This window comes from Orycteropus afer, unplaced genomic scaffold (genome assembly GCF_000298275.1).
Source record: "Orycteropus afer afer isolate SDZICR_OR568_19922 unplaced genomic scaffold, OryAfe1.0 scaffold00387, whole genome shotgun sequence".
Lineage (NCBI taxonomy): Eukaryota > Metazoa > Chordata > Mammalia > Tubulidentata > Orycteropodidae > Orycteropus > Orycteropus afer.
The window spans coordinates 2,407,739-2,415,579 of NW_006921974.1; the positions used below are offsets into that span (position 1 = coordinate 2,407,739).

At 40.5% G+C, this 7,841-nt stretch overlaps 1 protein-coding gene across 1 annotated transcript in view; it reads left to right on the forward strand.

Annotated features, from left to right (window-relative positions):
• Positions 1-7,841, forward strand: part of STEEP1 (STING1 ER exit protein 1) — a 45,842-nt gene that overhangs the window by 26,728 nt on the left and 11,273 nt on the right. The gene's annotated exons all lie outside the window — the stretch shown is intronic.

Here is a 7,841-nt window from a genome sequence, read left to right on the forward strand (position 1 = left end):
GTACCAAATGTGAGTGACCAATATGGCAGCATTGAGGATGAGAAAGACATAGAAAGGTACATGGGAGGTACAGACAACAAAGATGAACCCTTTTGTGCATACAGTACTGCATTGTCAGTAAAGGCAAACATGGGTATATGGGTGGATAGATGGTTGGATAGGCTGAACTATGAGGTATGTCTATGAAATGGGGCGTGTATCCTAGAACATGTTCAGGGTTGGCAGACAATGGTCCTATAAGTTTATGTGAATGATCAGAATTCCCAGGTATATAGTAGAGCTGACAAGGGGCAAGGTTGTGGTCACTGCTTGGTCACAGCCAGTTACCCACAGGGACTGAGTAGTTGCACCTGTGGGCTTGGGACCATAGTCGCAGGAGACATGAAGCTCAGTTGGCATAACATACTGTACAAAACATTGTTCCACCTCCTACTTTGGCAAGTAATGACTGGGATCTTAAAAGCTAGCAAGTTGCCATCTAGATGCAACGATGGGTCTCTCCTCGTCCAGAGCAAAAAAGAATGAAGAAAACCAAAATTAATGGAAATAATTAGTCCTAACGACTGGTACACCATCTGATCTGCAGCCTATATGACTATGAGACCAGAAGAACTAGATGGTGCCCGGCTACCAGTGTCATCCACTTGGAAGGGGAACTCTGTAGGAGACCCTTGATAGAGAGGGAGAACAATGTGGAACAAAACTCAAAATCATTTGGAGAAAAGAATAAAAAAGGGGGAGGGGACAAGGTTTGCTGGTCTGATAGAGCCTGGTGGAACCAATGAGACTATGGCCCCTAGCTGCCCTTCAGGTCTGGAACTGGACCCACTCCTGTGACTTAAAGGCAAACAAAAGACAGGCATATGAGTTGGACATTTACCTGAGGTAGATACACTCCTTGGAGAGAACAGTCGTGGGAGAAAGAAGGGCTGGTTATGCACAGGGAGACAGCTCAGGGGGCAGGAGTGCATAGAGGGATGGACACTGGAAGAGGTAGCTATGGGGAGGAAATGGGAGGGAAGCTGTTGCATTGTGGTAAACTGTGGTCAATGTCATGAGACAAAGTGTATGTGAACTGCTGTATGCAAAGTGAATTTGCTCTGTAAATCTTCACCCAAGTCACAATTAAAAAAAGAAGACTCAGTTGCTTACCACAGAGATCTTCCTCTAGGGCTACTTTCACACAGTAATCCAAGAGAGAGCAAAGTGGAAAACATTAGTCTTTTATGACCTTTTCTCAGGAATCATACATGACTTCTTCTGTGTTCTATTGGTGTCACAGGTCAGCCTTACTCATTATGGGAGGGGACTATACAAGGGTGTGAATGCCAGGGGCCAAGGATCATCGGGGTGTGTCTTAGAGGCTGGCTAGCACAACTTGAAGAATGTTTTTCTTTGTTTTTGGTCACCAAGCTATCCCTATCTCACAGATTCCTAGAGATTCAGGACAGGGAAGAAATGTCAAAGTCAATTAGTCCAATCATATACCTCATATTAGTCACTTCTTTATAATCATAGCACTCATAAACCTTGTCACATTTACATTGTGGTTGTGTGCCATTGAGTCAGTTCTGACTCCCAGTGACCCGTTGTGGCAGAATTGCCCCATAGGGTTTCCTAGGCTGTAATCTTTACAGGTGCAGAATGCCAGGTCTTTTCTCCCATGGAGTGGCTGGTGGGTTCAAACTGCTGTCCTTTCAGTTAGCAGCCAAGCTCTAACCGTTATGCCACCAGGGTCCTTTCGTTTACATTAGAGTCCCAGTATAATTTTTGTAAACTTGGTAAATTTCCAGTTCAATGGCATTTGAAGATTAACTCATTGGAAAATATTTCAGCCCCCCTTAATTTGATGTTTCTTTGTGTTTTGAAAGCATGGGTTTAGGAGATTAGTTAGCTCTAGGATTGTAGAAGTCAATTTATAGTGATTCTCTTCTTTTGAGGGGGCTGGGGTTAGATTTAGAGTCCCAATAGGAACCCGATGGGGTATGTTGTTGTTATGTGTCATCGAGTTGATTCTGACTCATGGCGACACCATGTGACGTAGAACTGCCCCATAGGGTTTTCTAGACTATAATCTTTACAGGAGCAGATTGCCAGGTCTTTTCTTCTGTGGAGCTGCTGAATGGGTTCAAGTCATCAATCTTTTGGTTAGCAGTCAATTGCTAAACCATTGCACCACCAGCTCCTTAGCTGGAATATACAGAACTGAAAATATTTCTGGGGCCCTAGTCCAGTGATATTAGTGAGTTGAGGCACAGTTGACAGAAATAATACTTGTAAAGGGAGAGACAGAAGGTCAAGGATGCTGGAGATCACAGGCTCTGGGTCTGTCCAACAGCACCACTTTGTGACTTTGGGCAAGCCACCTAACCTCTGAGCTCCAGTTCCCTTATCCTTCAACTGGGATAATAATACCCCTGTGTTGTTAAACAGTAACTGGAACTCTCCTACAGTACCTGAAGGACCATGAATTGTTATAATCATATGATCATGTTGGAAAACACTTTGGCAACATTCAGTATAGCTAAAGATGCACATGATGTACACCTCAGTGATTGTACTCTTTGTGGATACCTTAGTTCTCTAATGACTTTGGCTGTGTGTTAGAACCACCTGGAGTATTTTTTTCCCCCAAAATCCTAATGCTTTAGCTTCACTCTCAAATATTTAGATCTTTTTAAAATGAGATATGATTCACACACCATAAAATTCATCATTTTAAAACACACAATTTTTAGTATATTCGTAAGGTTCAGCTGTCATCAAAATATTTTCATCACCTCGGAAAGAAACCCCATACCCTTTAGCAGTTCCTCCCCACTCTCCTATTTCCCCAGTCCCTGGCAACCACTGATCTACTTTCTGTCTGTAGATTTGCCTATTCTGGACATTTCATATAAATGGAAGCATATAATGTGGTCATTTGTGATTGGCTTCTTTCACTTAGCATAACGTTTTCAGTACTTCATTCCTTTTTATGGCTGAATAATATACCATTGTATGACTAGTCCACATTTTGTTTATCCGTTCATCAGTTGATATAAATTTGGCTTATTTCTACTTTTTGGCTATTATGAATAATGCTGTCATGAATATTCATGTAAGTTTTTGTGAGGACATATGTTTTCACTTCTTTTGCATATATATCTAGGAATGGAATTGCTGGGTCTTTCGGTAACTTTTTATGTTTAACATTTTGAGAACTGCCAGATTGTTGTCCAAAGTGGCAGCACCATTTTACATTTCTATCAGCAGCATATGAAGGCTGATTTCTCCACATCCTTGCTAACACTTAACATTTCTGTTGTTTGGTTGTAGTCATCCTAGTGGGTATGGAGTGGTAGCTCATTGTGATTTTGATTTGTGTCAGGGAAAACGGCTCATGGTGACTGATGGTCTTGAGCACATTTTCATATATGTTTATTGGCCATTTGTGTATCTTTAGAGAAATGTCTATTCACATCCTTTGCCCATTTTAAATTGAGTTGTTTATTTAAATTTAGGTATTTTTACTGTTGAGTTGTAAGAGTTCTTTACATATTCTGGATATTAGCGCCTTATCAGGGAGCCCTGGTGGTATGATGGCTATGAATCGGGTCTGACTCGACGACACATAACAACAACAACATATGAGTGCTGTGAGTCAGCGTTGACTTGACGGTAATCAGTCTTTTTGGTTTCTAGTACCTTGTCAGATATATGATTTGCAGATTTCTCTCCCATTCTATGAGTTAGCTTTTCACTTTATTGATGGTATCCTTTGAAGCACAAGTTTTTAAATTTCATCAAGTCCAGTTTATATTTTCTTTGGGGGTTTGTGCTTTAGGTGTCATTTCTAAGAAACCATTGCCTAATACATGACCAAGAAGATTTACACCTATGTTTCCTTCAAAGAGTTTCATGATTGTGGTTCTTGCATTTAGGTCTTAGACCCCTTTTGAGTTAATTTTTGTATATGGTGTGATATAGAAGTCCAAAATCATTATTTTGCATGTGGATATCCAGTTGTCCCAGCACCATCTGTTGAAAGGCTATTCTTTCCTCATTAGTGGTTTTGGCAGCCATGTAAAACTCAATTTATCCTAGATAGGGAGCTTTATTTCAGGACTCTCAGTTCTGTTGCATTGATCTCTGTATATCCTTATGCCAATACCACACTCTCTTGGTTACTGTAGCTTTGTAATAAGTTTTGAAATTGAGAAATGTAAGACCTCCAGCATTGTTCTTCTCTTTCAAATGGTTTTGACTATATTGAATCCTTTGCATTTCCAGATGAATTTTAGAATTACCTTGTCAATTGCTGCAAAAAAGACTGCTGGGATTTTTACAGGGATTTTGTTGAATTTGTAGGTCAATTTGATGAATATTGCCATCTTAACAGTATTAAGTCTTGTGATTCTTGAATTTGGAATGTATTTTCATTTATTTCAGTGTTTTAAAATTTATTTCAACAATGTTTTATAGTTTTTTTGAGTTTAAGTTTTACACTTCTTTTGTTAACTTTATTCTTATTTTGTTTTTGATGCTATTGAAAATGGAGTTTTTTTAAATATCACTTTCCGTTTCCTCACTCTTACTGTATAGAAGTAGAGTTGATTTTTTTGGTATATTACTCCTATATCCAGCAGACTTGCTGAGCTTACTCATTAGGTCTAATACTTTATGGGGATTCTTTGGGATTTTCTGTGTAGAAGATCTGTCATCTGTAAGTGGAGGTAGTTTTAGTCTTTTTTTCCAATCTGGATGCCTTTTTTCCTATCCTGACTAGAATCTCCATTACAGTGTTGAGTAGAAATGGTGAGAGGGAACATTATTGTCTTGTTCCTGATTTTAGGAGGAATGCTTTCAGTCTTTCATGTCATTAGCTGTGCGTTTTTTGTAGATGCCCTTTAACAGGTTGAGGAACTTCCCTTCTGTTTCTAGTTTGTTCATTGTTTTGTTTTTAATCATGAAAGGGTGTTGGATTTTGTCAGATGCTTTTTGTGTGTCTTTGGAGATGATCACGTGGTTCTTTTCCCCTTTATTTTATTAATATGGTATATGACTTTGGGGAGCTCTGGTAGTGTAGTGCCTAAGGCATTTGACTGCTAACCAGAAGGCTGGTGGTTCAAAGCCACCAGCCACTCCTTGGAAGGAAGATGGGGCAATCTACTTCTGTAGAGATACTGCCTTGGAAACCCAAGGAGGGGTTGCTATGAGTCAAATTGACTCGATACCAGTGAGTTTGTTTTTTTGATTATAACCTTGATTAATTTTTTATATGTTGAACCAACCTTGGACTTCAACCTGGAATAAATTCCAAATGGTCATGGTGTATAATCCTTTTAATATGCTGCTGGATTCAGTATGCTAGTATTTTGTTGAGGATTTTCACATCTATATTTACAAGGGCTGTTGACCTGTCTTTTCTTGTGGCTTTGGTATCAGGGTTATGCTGGCCTCCTAGGATGAGCTGGGAGGTGATCCTTCCTCTTCTCTTTTTTTGGAAGAGTTTGAAGGATTAGTGATAATCTTTCTTTAATCATTTGGTAGAATTCAGCTGAGAAGCCATCTGATCCTCGGCTTTTCTTTGCGGGAAGTTTTTTGTTTACTAATTCAGTCTCTTTCCTTGTTACAGGTCTGTTCAGATTCTCTATTTTTTCTTCTTCTTCTTTTTTAACTTTTTATTGTGATTTGGCTGAGAGTTTTTGTTTCATCTTGAGTTAGTTTTGATAGTCTTTATCTTTCTGGGAATTTGTCCTTTTCATCTGAAAAACCCACTGCTGTCAAATCTATCCCAACTCATAGTACCCCTTTAGGGCAGAATAGAACTGCCCCATGGGGTTTCCAAGGCTGTAAATCTGTACAGAAGCAGCCTGCCACATCTTCCTCCTGTGGGGTGGCTGGTGGGTTTGAACTGCTGACCTTTCAGTTAGCAGCCAAGTGCTTGACCACTGAACCACCAGGGCTCTTTGGTTATCTAATTCGTTTACATACAATCGTTCATAATATACCCATGTTGTTGTTGTTGTTATTGTTATGTGCCGTCGAGTCGGCCCCGACTCATAGCGACCCCTCCTTGGGTTTCCGAGGCAGTATCACTACGGAAATAGGATTGCCCAACCTTCCTTCCAAGGAGTGGCTGGTGGGTTTGAACCGCCAGCCTTCTGGTGAGCAGTCAAGTGCTTTAGCCACTATGCTACCAGAGCTCCTTAGTATACCCATATACTATATGTATATAGTATATATAAAAACACTTTTTATTTCTGTAAGTTTGATAGTACTCTATTGATTTTTTAAATTATTATTGTGGTAAAAAGTATATAACACAAAATTGGCCATTTTAACCATTTTTAAGTGAACAATTCAGTGACATCAATCACATTTGCCATGTGGTACAACCATCCTCACTATCCAATTCTAAATTTTTTCATCACCCCAAACAGAAACTCAGTACTCTTTAAGCAATAATTTCCCACTTCATCTTCCTCACAACTCTGTTCATTTTTAAGTTCTGATAACATTTAGACTGTCTGAAATTCCATGAGTATGCTGTGCTGTTTCAACTTTGCACATAGTATTCCCCCAGCCATAAGGGCCGTTTTTATCAGGACTCTTGGCTCAAACATTACCTCTTCATGATGCTGTCTGCCTCAGGCAGACTTTCTTACTTTTACCTCTATGTTCCCATTAACCAAAGTATATTTGTAAGTGGGAGGAAAAAAAAAAAAAAAAACAGAACAGTATATGGTATGCTACACTGTATTTTTTTTTTTTTAAAGTATGTTTTTAAAAAGTATCTCTGGGAGGAACACAAGAAGAAACCAGAAACATCTGCCTCTGGGGAAGAGAAGGTGGGGGAGGTAGAGGATGGGATGGAGAGGGTACTTACTTTTTATTTTATACTCTATGTACACCATGTGCATGGACCACCTGTTAAAAAAATTTGAACAAACAAGAGGGAGGAAGTGAGGAGAGCAGTTGTTGTTGTTAGGTGCCGTCAAGTCGCTTCCGACTCATAGCGACCCCATGCACAGCAGAACAAAACACTGCCCGATCCCGCGCTAGCTCTATGATCCTTGCTATACTTGAGCCCATTGTCGCAGCCACCACGTCAATCCATCTCGTCGAAGGCCTTCCCCTCTTTCGTTGACCCTCCACCTTACCAAGCATGACATCCTTCTCCAGGGAATGGTCCCCTCTGACAACATGACCAAAATAGGTGAGACCAAGTCTGGCCATCCTTGCTTCCAAGGAGCATCTTGGCTGCACTTCCTCCAGGACAGATCTGTTAGTTCTTTTGTCACTGCATGGTACCTTCAGCATTCTTCGTCAGCACCACAACTCAAAAGCATCAACTCTTCTTCCGTCTTCCTTATTCATTGTCCAGCTCTCACATGCATATGAGGTGATTGGAAGTATCATAACCTGTGTCAGGTGCACCTTAGTCCTCAAGGAGACATCCTTGGTCCTCAGCAGTTGAAAGAGTTCCTTCACAGCTGACCTACCCAGTGCTACACGTTGTCTAAGGAGACGTCTGAGGAGAGCAGTTAGGAAGCTATTATAGTAATCCAGGGAAGAGATGCCAGTAGCCTAGGCAGAGATGGTGGCAGGGGAAATGGAGAAAGTTGAAGCAGTTGTGAGAGATAAGGGAAGGGGAAGAACCAAGAATGATTCCCACTGGTACATTATGCAGTCCTCAGCCTATATGACTATGAGACCAGAATAACTAGGTGGTACCTGGCTACCACTGTCAACCACTTGGAGGGGGATCTCTGTAGGATATCCTGGATAGAGTGGGAGAACAATGTGGAACAAAACTCAAAATCATTTAAAAAAAAAAGTGAGGGAGGAACCAGGAT